The 16,826-nt window shown below is 42.3% G+C and overlaps 1 long non-coding RNA gene across 1 annotated transcript; it reads right to left on the bottom strand.

The window, feature by feature from the left end:
• Positions 1 to 4,768: 4,768 nt before the first annotated feature.
• On the bottom strand, positions 4,769 to 16,794 carry LOC144457448 (uncharacterized). Its single transcript, XR_013486752.1, has 4 exons — positions 16,266 to 16,794; positions 11,702 to 11,859; positions 11,019 to 11,087; positions 4,769 to 5,194 (listed from the first exon to the last, which is right to left on the bottom strand). It is a non-coding gene; the product is annotated as an uncharacterized LOC144457448 (long non-coding RNA).
• Between the last annotated feature and the right edge of the window lie 32 nt (positions 16,795 to 16,826).

Below are 16,826 nucleotides of genomic sequence, written 5' to 3' on the forward strand. Positions count from 1 at the left end.
AGATCAAAGCATAACAACCAGAAGAAGACAACAAAGTCAAAGCTCCTACATCCAAAGCCTCCAAGAAAAATAGGAATTGGTCCCAGGCCATGGAAGAGCTCAAAAACGATTTTGAGAAGCAAGTAAGAGAAGTAGAGGAAAAACTGGGAATAAAAATGAGAGTGATGCAAGAAAATCATGAAAAACAAGTCAACAACTTGCTAATGGAGACTCAAAAAAATACTGAAGCAAATAACAACTTAAAAAAATAGCCTGACCCAAATAGTGAAAGAGGTCCAAAAAGCCAATGAGGAGAAGAATGCCTTCAAAAGTAGAATTGGCCAAATGGAAAAGGAAGTCCAAAAGCTCACTGAAAAAAATACTTCCTTAAAAATTAGAATGGAGCAAATGGAAGCTAGTAACTTTATGAGAAATCAAGACATTATAAAAGAAAACCAAATGAATGAAAAAATAGAAGATGATATGAAATATCTCATTGGAAAAACAACTGACCTGGAAAATAGATCCAGGAGAGAGAATTTAAAAATTATTGGACTACCTGAAAGCCATGATCAAAAAAAGAGCCTAGACATCATCTTTCAAGAAATTATCAAGGAAAACTGCCTTGATATTCTAGAACCAGAGTGTAAAATAGAAATTGAAAGAATCTATCAATCACCTCCTCAAAGAGATCCTCAAAGGAAAACTCCTAGGAATATTATAGCCAAATTCCAGAGTTCCCAGGTCAAGGAGAAAATATTGCAAGCAGCCAGAAAGAAACAATTCAAGTATTGTGGAAACACAATTGGGATAACACAAGATTTAGCAACTTCTACATTAAGGAACCACAGGGCTTGGAATATGATATCCTGGAGGTCAAAGGAGCTAGGATTAAAACCAAGAATCACCTACCCAGCAAAACTGATAATCCTTCAGGGGAAAAAATGATCATTCAGTGAAATAGAGGACTTTCAAGCATTCTTAATGAAAAGACCAGAGCTGAATAGAAAATTTGACTTTTAAATACAAGACTGAAGAAAAGCATGAAAATGTAAGTAGTAAAGAGAGATGATAAGGGACTTATTAAAGTTGAACTGTTTACATTCCTACATGGAAAGATGATATTTGTAACTCATGAGACTTTTCTCGGTATTAGGGTAATTGGAGAGGAAAATATATATATATATATATATACATACATGCATGTGTGTGTGTGTATGTATACACATATGTGTATCTGTGTGGAGAGAGAGAGAGAGAGAGAGAGAGGGCACAGGGTGAGTTGAAGATGAAGGGATATCTAAAAAATAAAATTAAGGGGTGAGAGGATTATATGGGGAGAAGAAGAAAGGGAGAGGTAGAATGGGGTAAATTATCTCACTCTCATCGGATTTGGCTTAAGGAGGGAATAGCATACACACTCAGTTGGATATGGAAATATATCTTACCCTTCAGGAAAATAGGGGGAGGAGGGAATGATAGAAAGGAGGGCAGATTAGGGGAGGGGGAAATCAGAAGCAAACACTTGAGGAGAGACTGGGACAAAGGAGAGAATAGAATAAATGGGTGGGATAGGATGAAGGGAAATATAGTTAGTTTTTCACAACATGACTATTATGGCAGTGTTTTACATGACTACACATGTATAACCTGTATCAAGTTGCTTGCCTTCTCAGTGAGGTTGGGTGGGGAGGGAGGAAAGGAGAGAATTTGGAACCTAAAGTTTTAAAAACAAATGTTAAAAATTGTTTTTACATGCAATTGGGAAATAAGATATACAGGCAATGGGGTATAGAAATCTATCCTGCCCCACAGGAAAATAGGAAGGGAAGGGGATGAGGAAATAGAAGGGAGGACAGATTTGGGGAAGGAGTATTCAGAAGGCATGCCATCTTGGAGTGGGGGAGGGGAGAGATGGGGAGAAAATTTGGAACCCAAAATCTTGTGGAAGTGAATGTTGAAAACTAAAAATTAATTAATTAATTAAAAATAAATAAAAGAAAATTAGCATTAAAAAATATTTTGTGAACCTTAAAGTGATATAAAATGTGTTTTTTTTAATTAAAAAAGTGCAGATTTAGCTCATCAGTCCTTTTCTGTTTTGTTAATGTATGTTTATAAAGATGTGATTTCCCTCCCTGTGGTATGCTTGAGGTTCTGTAAAGGATGTATTAACTATTTATGCCTTTTTATATTTGTTTGCAATATCTCTCTACATTAATATATGGTCACTTTTTTATTATAGTTCCATGTGGCATTGAGAAATGTATATATTCTTTTGCTGTCCCATTTAGATGTCATCAGTCTTTTAAGTCTAGGTTCTCCAGCTTTGTTCAATTCCATATTTTTTATTTTATTTTTCTTTCTGTTAGACTTATCCAGAACTGAGAGAGGATTATTGAAGTCTCTCCTGTTATTATTGTGTTACTGTCTATATCTGCTTGTAGCTCAGATAATGCTTTCTTTATGAATGTGGATTCTAAGGCATTTGGAGTGTATGAGTTTTGTTGTTTTTTTTAAATTTTTTTTTGAATGTTTGTTTTTGCTTTATTACAGCATGATTGCAACAGCTGGGTTTTTTTGTTTTTGTTTTTTTTTCAGATTTGCTTAATGCATAGTAAAATTCCATCACCTCAGTATTATTTTGCTTATGTCTTTTTTTGTGTTTCTCGTATGCAGTGTACTGTTGGAATTTGTTTTGTTAGCTAATCTGTCACTTTTTTCATTTTATTGGGTTATTTAACCCAGGGGTGGAGAACCTGCGGCCTTAAAGCCATATTCGTTCCTCTGGGTCCTCAAGTGCAGCCCTTTGATTGAATCTAAACTTCACAGAATGAATCCCCTTCGTAATAGGATTTGTTCTATAAAACTTGGACTCAGTCAAAGGGTCACACTGATGACCCAGAAGGCCTACATGTGGCCTCAAGGCCACAGGATCCCTACTCCTGCAATCCATTCACATTTAAAGTTGTAAAGAATTAGGTTAATGTTTTCCTCTGTCTGAGTAATACTGGGGTTTTTTTCAAGTTAAATTTTTTTTCATCCTTCTGCTGGATCCTTTCCTCTCATTTGTTAAACCTTTCCCTTTGATGTTTTGTTTATAAGTTCTTTTTTCTCTCCTACTTTTATCTGGTTAAATAGTTCTTCCTCCCCTCTTTTCTTCTCAATTAGTCAAGTACCTCCCCTACCTCACTCCCCACCTCAGCTAGTCCTGTTCATGCATATACATGTGTGTATGTATGTGTTTGTGTGTATGTGTATCTCTTTTCTCTCTGTTCTTTATGTAATTAAAGCTTCCAAGGTATCTTTTCTAGGTTTTTCCGCTAGGCCCTTTCTACCCTTGCCTTGTAGGGCTTGCCCCAGGGATTTCCCTTTTTCATTGTGTCTTCCAGAATGATATCAGTTATTGTTGGTGTTGGAATTAGGGTTAGAGTAGGGATTAGGAAAAGACACTGACTGTTCTATAGGCCTGAGAAAAAAGTTAGAGGTGAGGGGCACCCTCAACAGAAAGGTGAACTTTTGGAGTTTCACATCGTAAATTTGAGATATGTCACTAAAAACAAGGAGGCCCTGATCCAAAGTATTAGATATTCTAGGTTAGGACAGGAGCAGAAGCCTGGGAATGAAGACAGAAAGTGACAAAGGAAGCCACCTACATAATACAAGACAGAGGCTGACAGGCACACTCTTCAGGGGCTTTTCTGGGAACCATGTAGGTGAGAAGAGAGGCATTGCTTTGCTGATTGGCTAGGGAAAGTCTGAATCAGCTGAGAGGCGACTGAAGCCTGATAGCTTCTGTACCTGCTTGTGAAGAACTGGGCTTGCTGCCTTTCAGCACCATCTACACCCTGAAAGAAGTGTATCCTGAGGGTACCTATATTACTCTCTTTCTTTTTTTCTTCTTTTTTCTTTTTTTTTTTAGGCAGTTGAGGTTAATTGATTTGCCCAGGGTCACACAGCTATTTAATGTCAAGTGTTTGGTCTGAGGCTGGATTTGAACTCAGGTCCTCCTGACTTCAGGGCTGGTGCTCTATCCACTGTGCCACCTAGCTGCCCTGTTACTCTCTAAAAGCTCTCTATAGCTTAAGAGAAGAGGAAAGAGCAAGGAGCACATCAGCTGTTGTGCTGGGAAGCATGAGGGTGTCTTATGCTAAAAGTGGAACACATTCTCTGGGCCCTGCCAAGGATGATTATATGCTTGTGTTTATATTCCTAGCACTAAGCATAGTGCTGGGGGTATAAGTGTTCAATAAATGTTAAGAGCTCTTATACTCTGTCCTTCTTAATAATTCTGAACTGTTCTACAAATCCCCATCCGCATCCATCTCAACCCTACCTCACAATGTCCCACTGTATGTGTATCTGCTGTCCCCTTCCATTGTGCCCTTTGGAATTTCTGCTCCATAGTTAAATTTCATCTAAAATTTCTTTTCTTGCTCCTTCCATTTTCTATCCCTCTTGATTGCATTGTTTCTGTCACTACCCTCTCCATTACTGGCTATACTCTCATTCCCCTCACGTCATTGTTAGGGTTTTGGAGTACTCCTAACTCCCCATTGTCACTTCCAGACTTTTCCTTTACCAACCAAAACAATTCAGCAACCTCTCTTCCATTGAGGTTTATGCTATCCAGATTCATCACCCAATCCATAACTTCCTTTCTGAGTCTAGTGCCTGGCTCACAGTCTTTCCTCCCCAACTCTTTCCCTCTTACTGAGGGCTGCAATATACATATTGATGACCATGCAAACACCTCCACTTCCGGGTCCTTTACCCCCCCCCCTCAGCCGCTCTTCCACTCCTATACCCATCTCTATACATGTTTATCTTGCCATAACCCACATCTGTTCCACTTGGATGTTCATGAATTCTAAGATTCCTTTGGTCATAGTCCTTTATTATTTTATCTTCCCCTTTGCCATGTGACTCCTACCTCTATTCTTCCTCTTTGTGATCTGTATTTTCTCCATCTCCCAGTTCCTTCCCAGGCCATCACCCCTGTCCTGGCTACACTTACTTCCCTTCCCTTTCTCTACCTATTGTTAAGCCAGTTCAATTCTACACTGTCTTCTATGCTCAAATCCCTTACCTCTTCATTCCACCACTGATTGCACTTTGCCAAACCCTGACCTGGAATTACTCCTGTTATCCTCCTTTGGTGTGATTCCTGTGCTGTCTGCTTCTCACCCAGGGCCCATAAAAAGGGCCTTGATACCTAATGAAAGGAAAGACAAAGCAGAGAAAGAAAAACTGCAGATCAATATCCCTCATGAAAATTAATACAGACATTTTAAGTAAAACATTAGCAAGTAGGCCTCAAGCACATACTATACACTATGACTAGGTTAGGTTTATACTAGGAATGCAAGGTAGATTCAACATAAGGATGACTAAAAAATAAAAATAATAAAAAATGTAGTCATATGATTATATCAATATGTACTCAAAAGGCTTTTGACAAAATCTAACACCTATTTATATTGTTAAAACAAACTTTAGAAAATATAAGAATAAATTGAGCTTTCTTTAATATAGCGAATAAAATCTATCTAAATCCAAGAATACACCCAATGCAAGAGAAATATTAGAAGCCTTTTCAGTAAGATCAGTAATAAAGCAAGGATGCCCATCACCACCACTAATATTTAACCTAGTCCTTGAAGTGCTAGCTATATAGCAGTAAGACAAGAAAGAGAAATCTAGGGAGTAAGCATAAGCCAAGAAAAACCAAAATATCACTTTTTTTGTAGATGATATGATGATTTGCTTAGAAAACCTGAGGAAGTCAACCAAAAAATTAATTTGAACAACAAATTCATAAAGTTTCAGGATACAAAATAAATCCACACAAATAATCATTTCTGTATGTCAACCTCCCCCCAACCCCCAATCCAGCAAGAAGAGCTAGAAAGAGAATTTCCATTCAGAATAACATCCAGGAACTATATGAATTCAACTATGAAGCACTTTGCAGAAATAAAGACTGTCCTAAATAACTGGAAAACTATTAATCATTCATGGGTAGGTTGAGTCAACTCATTAAAAATGACAGTATTACCTAAATTTATGTATTTGGTGCTCTATCAGACTACCTAAGGAATATATTACAGAGCTTTACACTATAGTGGGAAGGAAGGGAGCAGCTTTATTAGTGTCAGTTCTCTAATTATAACACAGAGTAGTAACCACTAAAATGACTTGGTCCTGGTCAATGAATAGAGTTGATCAGTGGAATAAATTAGGTGCACAACATACAGAAGCAAACAGTGGCCCAGTGTTTGATGAACCCAAAGATCCTAATTCCTTGGGGAAGGACTTTGACAAAAATTGCTAAGAAAACTGGATGATGGTCTGGCAGAAATTGGGATTAGAACAACACCTTTTACCATATGCCGTGATAAGCTCCAAATAGATATGTGACCTACATCTAAAATTCACATTATAGGTAGACTATAGGTGTGAGGAAGAAATTGTGGAGAGGGAAAGACTTCATGACTAAACAAGTAATAGGAATCACACAAGATAAAATGGACAATTTTGATTATATAAAATTTAAAAGTTTGAAAAACAAATCGAATGTACTTAAAGTTAGAAGGGAAAACTGTTAACTGGGTAAAAAAAATAAGTCTTCACAGCAAGTTTCTCCAGTAAAGGTCTCTTAGTTAAAATACACAAGATTCAAAATTACAAGACTAAGCCATTCTCCAATAGCTAAATGGTCAGAGAATATGAACAGATAGTTTTCAAAGGGAGAAATCTAAACTGTTACCAACCACCCAAAAATGCTATCAATAATTAGAGAAATATTCATTAAATCAACTTTGAGGTTCTACCTCATCCTTATCAAACTGGCAAAGATGACAAAAGAGGAAAATAACACATGTTGAGAGGCTACTGGAAAGCCATCACACTGCTGCACTGTTGGTGAAGCTGTGAACTGGTGAGAACCATGTCCAAAAAGGTACTAAACTGTGGCTACCTTTTGACTGAGCTATACTACTACTAGTAGGCTTATACCTCAATAAGGTGAAAGAGAAAAAGGACCTGTATGTACAAAAAATATTCATATCAGCTCTTTTGTGGTAGCAAAGAATTGGAAACTAAGAGGATGTCCTTCTCTTAGGAGGGGAATGATTAAAGAAATTATGAAATGTAAATGTAAGATTGTGCTATAAGATATTATGAAATTGTTTTCAAAGAGGAGTTGGTGTAAGTAAAGAACAGAAGAGATTCACTACCTCAGTGACTGGGAGAATGATAGTGCTCTTCACCAGGTTAGGCAAGTTAGAAAGGAGGGGTAAGGGTTGAGGGAAAAGATCATGAGTTCAATTTTGGACATGTTGAGTTTAAGATATCTATGAGATCAGCAGTTTGAGATGTCCAGTAGGAGAGATGGCTATCCCAAAAATCTAGAGAAAAAGAGAAATAAAGGAAAAGAGGGTGGTCCATAGTGTTACATCCATAGGCTACGGAGAGGTCAAATAGCATGAGGATTTATAAAAGGCCATTGGATTTGATGATTAAAAGATATTAATTACTTTAGAGAGAGCAGTTCCAATGGAATGATGAGGTCAGAAGCCAGACTTCAGAGTTAAGAAGAGTAAAAGAAAAGGAAGTGGAGATACCAATTGTAGATGACCCTATCAAGGAATTTAATCATGAAAAGGAAAACATAAGTCCACTGTGATCAGGGAAAGAATCCGTAATTGATCAAGGGACAGAATTTTTTGTCCTCACAAAGAATGCCACTATGCTCATGGTGGTCAAAACGGGAGACAAAGTACATGCCCGTCACCTGGACAATAGCTGAACACATTGTGGCTCATGAATGTAATGAAATTGCTCTGTTGTTATTTAAAAAAAAGTCTATACAGTGGATACTGTAAGAGAAGCATGGAAAGCTTTATTCAAGTGATGCAGAGCCAAGAAAACACCATACACAAAACAACTCCAGCAATGTAAATGGAGATAACCACTTCCAAGAAGCAATCAAGAGTGAACACTGCAAAATTACAAAAAACAAATATGGCTCCAAAGAAGAGACGTGAGAAGACAGCCCCCTTCATTTCTTTGCAAAAGTGGGAGATACAAAGGTTTGGGACATATTTTCTTTTTTTTTTTTTTTGATAGAATGCTTATGCTGATTTTTCCTCTTCATTCTCTTCTTTTATAAAATTCTGTGTTATAAGGAATGGCTTTCTGGGAAAGGATATGGGAAAGATACAGGCAATATAAAAACCAAAAAGCAATGAAAATTTATTTTAAAATAACAGTGCTGCTACAAATATTTTCTTACATATGGGAACTTTATTTTTGTCATTAATCTCCTTGGCATGCACGTATACCCAGCAGTGGGATAAATTAATCAAAGGGTATGTACAACTAAATTATTTTTCCTGCATAATTCCAAACTTTTTCACAATGCCTGGCCCATTTCTCATGGCCATCAACAGAATAGTAGGAGGCTGGTTTTCCCAATGCTTCATACCCCCAATACAGAATATTGTCATTATCTTGAATGAGGGGCCAATTTAGAGGTGATTTAATCCAGATTTCTCTTATTTACTATCAGTGATTTGAAAGATCTTCTAAATCATTTATAGTTCGCATTTCTTTTTCAGGAAGTGTTTGACCATTTCCTTACTGGAATGTGGGTTTTGGTCATACACATAGATGTTCCCAATCCCTATAAATCTTCTTCTGAGATAACCATTATGAGGGTTCCTCCATTCTCTCATTCTGATTCCAATGGTATCCTTTATGCAGTTTTAAAATTTTCAAGTAACTGAAAAGGTCTCTTTAATTTCTTTAAGTCAGCTCACTTCTAAGCCAATCATAATGAATGTCAAAGAATGTCAAGGGCAGGAATATAATGACTGCAAAAAAAAAAACCATAAAAAAGATTTCAATCTCAATCTGCACACTAATTGCCATTGGAGAGAAAACCATTAACTGCAGTAAATTTGAGAAGGCTTCCCCAAAACTGTATAGCTTTGAATGCCAGAGATTTCACACTGGAGAGAAACCTTATGAATATAGTGAATGGGGAAGCCTTTCAACCATGGTGTTTCCCTCATTTCCCATCAAAGGATTCATGCTAAGAAGAAGGCTTATGAATGTTTCAAGTCCTTTCCTCCACAGCATACAGCTTTTTCTGCATCAGAGAGAGTTCATAGTGGAGAAAAGCCTTGTGAATATGAGTGTGCAAAGACTTTCCACCACAGAGGATTGCTTAAACCTTATGAATGTAATGAATGTGGGAAGACCTTTAACAGAGACGGCAGCTTCATCTACATCAGAATAATCACATGGGAGAGAGTGTGGGAAGACCTTCACTCAGAGTGGACAGCAGACTCAACATCAGAATATTCATGCTGAATCAAAAGCTTATGTATGTAATGAATGTGGGAAAGCCTTCAGGCAGAAAGAATCTCTTACTGTGCATCAGTGAATTCATACTGGACTGAAACTTTATGAATCCCATGAATGTGAGAAGACCTTCCACCAGAGAAGGCAGCTTGATTTACATCAGAAGAATCATACTGGAGAGAAACCTTATGAATGTACTGAGGGTGGGAAGGCCTTTAGCCAGACAAGACAACTTGTTCAACATCAGAAAATTCATACTGGAGAAGCAATATGAATGTAATGAGTGTGTCAAGGCCTTCTCTCTGAGAGAATCCCTTATTCAACATCAGAGTATTCATACTTGAGGGAAATCTTAGTCATGTAATGAACATGGCAAGCTTGTCAGCCCTCAGAGCAGCCTACTAGCTACCAGAATAACAAAAGTCATCCCAAGTCTTCCTTACTCCAAGCCCAGCACTCTATTACTGCACTCCCAGATGGAAAAATAAGCAAATGCCAGTTCATAAAGGGATTTAAATAGCATACAGAGCATTTTCAATTTGAGTCTGAAGGTAACAAGGAGCCACTGGAGTCTATTGGGTGGGCTGGGGTGTGTAGGACATGGTCAGACATTTGCTGTCATTCACTTTGGCGTCTGAGTGAAGATGATAGATTGGAATGGGGAGAGACTTGAGACAGGGAGAGCAGCCAGAAAGCTATTGCAATCTCCTAGGCAAGAGGTGGTGAGAGACTTCATAAAGGTAGCAACTGTGTGAGTGGAGAGAAGGGCATACATACAGGAGAGATTGCAACTGTAGAAACAAAGTGACAATAGAATGAGTGAGGTGAGTATTGGGAGAGGAGGATGATAAATGAGGTGAAAGTCAGGGTGACTTTGAGGATAGAAGTACCCTCCTCAGAAATAGTCAAGATGTGAAAAGAGGAAGGTTTGTTTTGGGTTGGTTTTGTTTGTTTGTTTTCTTTGGAAAGTTAAGTTTGTTTTGGATATGTTTGAATTTCAGTTGCCTACAGGACATCTAGTTTTAGAGGTCCAAAAGATGTTTGGTAACATGAGACTGGAGTTCATGAGAGATTAGGGCTAGATATAGACATCATGATGTCATCTACATACAGATTAGAAGTGAATTTATGGGAGCTGATGGGAGCACCAAATAAGATAATATAAGAGAAGAGTAGCTCCAGTATAGAGCCTCAAGACACATCCATATCTAGTGGGTGTATCCTGGAAGATGACCCAGGAAGAAACTGGGAAAGGGGTCATACAGGAGAAGAAGCAGGAGAAAGCAGTAAGGGTCACAAAAACGTAGAGGGGACAGAGTATTCAGGAGAAAAGGATGATAGTGTCACAGGCTACAGAGGGGTCAAGAAGGATGAGCACTGAGGAAGGGTCATTAGATTTGGCAATTAAGAGATCATTGATGACTTAAGAAAGAACAGTTTCAGTTGAATGCTTGGGTTGAAAGCCAGAATGCAGAAAGTTCCGAGTCAAATGAGAGGAGAAAAAGTTAAAACACCTAGTATAGGCAGCTTTTTCTAGGAGATTTTCTGAGAAAAAGAAGAGAGATGGAGGGATAATTGGATCAAGTGATTGTTTTTTAAGGGTGGGAGATACATGGATGTTTAGGTGTCTGAACTATATGGCCCTACGTACATGCATGAGGCCACCTTACCTTAGCATGTACTCAGTTACACTGTGTGCAGCCCACAGCTCTCTGCTGGGTCTTTATAAAAGGCAGCCCCTGCAAATGAAGAAGAATGTTCTCTGTCACTAATAATAAAAGAATATAAATTTAATAATAAGAACTTTAACTACTATTTATATAGTGCTTACTCTGTGCCAGGAGGTGTGCAAAAGCCCTTTACAAAGACCTCATTTGATTCTCACAAAAACTCTGAGAGGTAGTCCCCGTTTTAGAGAGGAGGAAGCTGAGACAGAGGTTAAATGACTTGCCCACAGTCACACCACTGGTAAATGTCTGAGGCCGAATTTGAATTCAGGGCTTTCTGACTTCAGGTCTGGCATCTATTGACTGAGCCCAGATCAGAGGTTTGAACTTGAATACCTCAAAGAGGCAACAATCAAAGTTAGGAAGTGTTGGAGAAAAGAATGGAAAGCAAACGCATGGATACATTGTTAGTGTGTGTGAACAAATCGAATGAAATGTATCAGAGATGCTGAGCAAACTTTAAAGTATGTAACAGTGATTATGCTGTGGTTAGGGCAAGGAATTATTTCAGCCTAAGAACATGAGAGAAGTCACTGAAATTAGGCGTGTTAGATGAAAGCAAGAAACTAGTTTCTTTTTCTTAAACTTAGAGAAGCCAGAGCAGAGGGCAGCAGAGCAGAGCAGACCTGCGTTCAGGGTGAGTGCTGGCGGTCTGGAGTCCAGAATGTTCCATGCACTGCTGTGGTGCTGTGGCGGGCAATTCTGTTTAACCTTTTTTTTCTTCCTGTGTTACCATGGAGAAGTGGGGTGGGAGGCAACAACAATGCTCGGCAAGTCTGAAGGCCTCAAGAAGAAAAAGAAAAAGATATGAGAAGACCTGAAGAGATTCCATGAACTGTGCCTCTCAGCCAAGATCACTCAAGTTAGGCCTTTCCCATTGTAAGCAGGGCAGTTTGGGTGAATGATGGGGTCCAAGCCAAGTTGTAAGGGGTGCTGAGGTCTAAGAGGTTTAGAGACCCCTCAAAGACAGGAGTACAGCAGGGGGTTGTCTGGAATGAATTCACAGACTCAAACATTCTTTAAGTCAAGGTGGTGAAGATTTATTGTTACACTATACAGCTAGCAGAGGTCCTTAAGGAATTCTCCCATGGTGGGCAGAGCTCCTTGAGGAACTTGCAACCTAACAGGGATGATGCTAAAGCTTACATAGCAAAAGCAGTGAATTATGTGCCAAGTATGCTAATTAAGTGATAACATACAACTATGTTATTCGCTACTGGAAACCTGGGTGGGGGAGGGGGTTCCTAAAGGGTGTATTTTGGTCTGTTATGTCTGTAACAAGATATCTTCAGGAGCTGACATCTATAGCTTGAACCCTGGCTTGTATACGGTAACTGGGGGCATCTATACTTGATAGTTTTGTTGATACAAGATAGTACAAGGGAACTTCTACAGTGGTCAGTCAGCTTGTTCTTGGAACAGGGAGAGATAGTTTGCCTCACTGCCACTCATGAATCACTGGCAGAGAGAGAGTCTTTGGGCTGGAGGGAAACTGTCAGGAATATTGTTTTGAGGCTAGGGAGAAATATGATCTTGGAAGCGGGGTCCAAGTACAAGCACCCAAGTACCTCATGAGCTGAGGGAAGCTGATAGAAATTCCCAGGCCCATGAATTTCCTGAGGTCAGCCTCTGCCCCAGCCTCCAATTATTTCATAAATCCTTAACTCTTTCCTCTGGAGATTCCCAAGCTTTTTGGCTTACTTTCTCTTGTTATATAAAACAACTTGCTGGGTGAAGCTGGGGAATATCCCTACCCCCTCACCCAGCAGCCCCCTCCCTCAGCCCAAATGCTTTCTAAGAAGCCCATGCCCAGCTTGAGGAGAGAGAAGCAGAAAGCGCCTGAGTGATGGGAGGTGAGGAAGATGCGGCTCAGGCTCAATGGCCTCCATTTTTTCCAACAAATGAGTTCTTAGGGTTCTCAGGCGAAAGAGTGGGCGGAAGAGGGAAGCATGAGGTGCCTGAGGAGGGATGGAAAGGTTTGGAAGGCCCTCTGAGGACACCGAGATAATGAGTTGATAAGGGAGGTACAGTAGGATTGCCTAGCCCTTGATTGTAGGCTGACTATTTTTGTTACAAAGGGAAGCAGCTATGAATTCTGAGCTGGGGGGGGAGGGGAGGGGGAGAGAGGAATGTCAAAGTCAAGTGGACCTCCTTTCTTTCTTAGCTCCATCTTCCTGTCTGACTTCTTCCTGGCGTCCAAGTCCCAGTGAAACCACAGACAATCCCCTGGCCCCACGACCCTGACAGAATGAGCTGCTTGTGCTGGGGGGTGGGGGGAGGGGAATTGAGGGTCCCACTCTTTTCAGTGGAATCTGCATGAACATTTTCTCCATCTCATTCTTTTGTCTAGACAATGAACAAAACAATAAAAAAAAAAACCAGGTACCGTGGGCAGTTTGTGCATTTCCAAAGTGTAAAGGCTCACACTGAATATTTCACAACTGGCTCTCTGGAACTCGGCTCTGAATGAGTGCTTCTGTTGTTTCTGTTGGAGGCCACAAGCTGATAAGTCAGGAAAGATCAGAGGAGTGAGCCTCCAAGTGTCCCCAAATCTGAGTCTGGAAGCTCAGTTCTCCGTGGGTTTTGCAGCCTCAGCCTAGATGCCCTGAGGAGCGAGGACCCAGCCCACTGGTAGCTGAGGCAGCCATGATGATGCCTTTGATGGCATCTAGGTTGGACCTGCACTCTGTGAGCCCATGGAGGCCTCCAGGTGTCAGGGGGAAATGTTCCTAGTTCTGTCCTGGCTATCAAAGCACCTGTGCCTTTGTAAAAGTGAATTCATTTTAATTGTGTAATTGGGACTAATGCACTAGCCACAGTGGCGACCACATTGGGATTTGAGTTTGAGCAGATAGCATTAAACACCCCCCAGCCTCTCAAAGATACCCCTAGGATCCAAGGGGAGAGATGTACCTGACCTCACCCAGGGAGAGCAAGGTCACAGAATACCCATGGCACATGGATTTCCATCTGTGTTACTATTCAGTCACATCAACTCTTCTGTGTTCCCGCTTGGAGTTTTCTTAGCAAAGATATGGAGTGTTTCACCACTTCCTTCTCCAGCTCATTTTATAGATAAGGAAACCAAGGCAAAAAGGGTGAAGCGGCTTGTCTAGGGTCACACAGCTAAGAAGTGTCTGAAGCTGGATTTGAACTCCGGTCTTTCTGGCGAATTGTCCACTGTAGTGTGGTAAAGCAAACAGAGAGGTGGGTCTGCCTCAGGAACTCCTCCCACCAATGGAATTGCAGATCTAATCTGTACTATTCTGCTCCCTTTGGACATATGTGTCTTGCCTCTTTTTTGGGCCCTGAACAGTCAGGTTTCAAGTGGCCTAATTACAAGAGAACAACCATTCCCTGGGCTAAGTGCTGGGGAGACAAGACAGGAGGAAATGGGTCCTTACCCCTAAGGAATCTGCTTTCTCTTTGGGCCCAATCTCTCTCCATCCATGGTGGCTGTTAAGGGATCCTGCTTTATGCCAAACCCTGGGGAGATGAACAAGGGCCAATACTGAGGCCCTGCCCTCAAGGACCAGACCCTTAATTGGGGGAATAGGAGGAGGGCACACTAGAGGCGTTCTCAGAAAGTACTGGGGGCATGTGGGGATGGTAAATGGGAGAAACCTACAGCAAAGAGTGGGAAGCAGGAGGTGGAGTGTTCTCCTGGCTAAGGAGAGTGAGTAGATGTTGCTGCTGGCTCACAGAGGGCATGGAGGGTAGGAGAAGAGTGAGGCCCCGAAGCCTCCCAGGGAGTTGGTAATGTTGGGCAGGAGGGAAGGGGGCCTGAAGCTGGCTGGCTGTCCAGATCCAGAAGGGGAAAAGATTCAGAACCAGAGCTGGGAAGAAGGTATGGGGGGGGGAAGAGAAGGCTCAGGATGACTTTGGGGGACAGGAAGTTAGGGTCTGGAGGCTCATGGAGAAGGCAGCAAAGGAGACTGAGGAGGAGCTGGCAGCACCAGGAGAGACAGTGGTCAGCAGCGTCCAAAGCTGCAGAGGCCAAGCAGGAAGGGCCTGAGAAAAGACCAGATCCAGGTAACTTAGAGGAGAGGAGTTTGAGCTGAGGTCAGAAGCTGGACCACAGGAGGAGGAGGTGGGGAGGTGCGGAGACCGGTTTATGTTCCACAGGAGGACTGCTGCCTCAGGGGGTTTTGCCCCCAGAAGGAGAGAGATGAGATGATGGGAGAAATAGAAGGATTTGGAGGGAATGGGGCATGTTTGTAGGGAGCAGGAAGGGAGCTTTGTTCATCTGTCCTCTTGGAAGAGGGTCAATGATATCGAAGGGTGATGTCTTGACTTTCTCATGATTTACAGGAGGCAGAGCTGCACATGAGCAGCCTCAGTTTCTTTGAGCCATCAGCATTCAGCAACGGAACAAAAGTCAGGATGAAGGGTGAGGGCCCAGGATGCAGAGGACGCCCTTGGCAGCCTCGGTGTTTGACCAAGCTCTGCGAACCTGCTTCAGCTGCCTTCACGGCCTGGAAACAAACTGTTCTTACCTGCCCATTCCTCGGGGAGAAGTCTTCACAGCCCCTAACTGGCCCACACCTGTCAGGCCACATCTGTGGACCCTCTGCCTGATTTCGCGCATGTGCCCAGGGTGTGGCTGCTGCTCACACTCCACTTGTTGGACCCACAGGGAAGTTGGGGAATAGGTGGACACCAAAGATAGAAGAGCAGCCTTGAAAAGGGCCCAATAGGCACCCGCACACACACCCACACACACCAGAAGTGTGAGTCCTTCCTAAACACCCTATAGAAAAGTGAAGCGAGGGGGGATGTGCTGAAGCAGGAGGGATGGCAGCCAGGGTTCATGGAGAGGGAAGGACTTCCTACCTCTTCATGTGGGACGGGTAGAAAGAGGAAGATGGTGGCCAACGACATCAGAGGAGAGAACAGTAGATACAAAGGAGACATTTCAAGGAGAGGAGGCTCTGTCACCCTCTGGGATCAGCCTCAGCTTCCCGGGTAGGTGGTTCCTGAGCTAAGCTAAGAAAGGTACCCGGGTTTCTCCAGTGAGAGACAGAAATTTAGGCTGGGGGCCTGTGGGACAGGGCGTGGCTCGGCTGGTCAGCCCGTTAGACTAATTCTAAATGCACTTGGGGAGGTCCCCCGCAGAAGTCGGCAGAAGCTAGATCCTAGAGGCACTGGGGAGCCGTGGGATTTCCTGAGCAGGGGAGTACTGAGCCTTACCGTAGGAGCTGAGGAGCGGGGAGGGGATCGGATCAGAGAGTGCAGCCTCCAGAGCAAGGGTGCGAAGATGGACATGTGACGGACTGTGGTGTCTGCCGAGGCTGGGGACAGAGAGTGCGCTCTGTAGGGGACAGGCGCAGGATGACTCCCAGAGGAGGGAGGGGTTTGCCTTAAAAACCTCCCCCTCCTCACCCAGGTATGACTAAAGACTCCAGGACTACAGGACGTGAAGTGGGTGGGGGCAAGCAGCTCCTTCCAGCCGGGCCCTTATCTACCCCCCATTTCTAAAACCAGTTTCAGTTCCTGGCTCGGCCTCGGCTTCCATGGTGGTGGCCCAAGATGAGTTCCTGGCCCGAGGGACCTCAGTTTCCCCTCGGCAAAAAGAGGAGAGGGCTGAACCAAATGATAAAACTTAAGGGGCCTCTCCAGCCCCCCGGGGACAGTCCGAGTGTTCGGGAGGGTCTGCCCGGTCCCGCGAACCTCCCCTCCAGGGGCGTGGCCTCTCTCTGGGGACCGGGATGGGAGTGGGGAGGGGAGGGATGGGGCGGGACAGGCGGAGGC

The sequence above is a fragment of the Phascolarctos cinereus genome, unplaced genomic scaffold (genome assembly GCF_003287225.1).
Source record: "Phascolarctos cinereus isolate Bilbo 61053 unplaced genomic scaffold, phaCin_HiC Scaffold_5;HRSCAF=322, whole genome shotgun sequence".
Taxonomy (NCBI): domain Eukaryota; kingdom Metazoa; phylum Chordata; class Mammalia; order Diprotodontia; family Phascolarctidae; genus Phascolarctos; species Phascolarctos cinereus.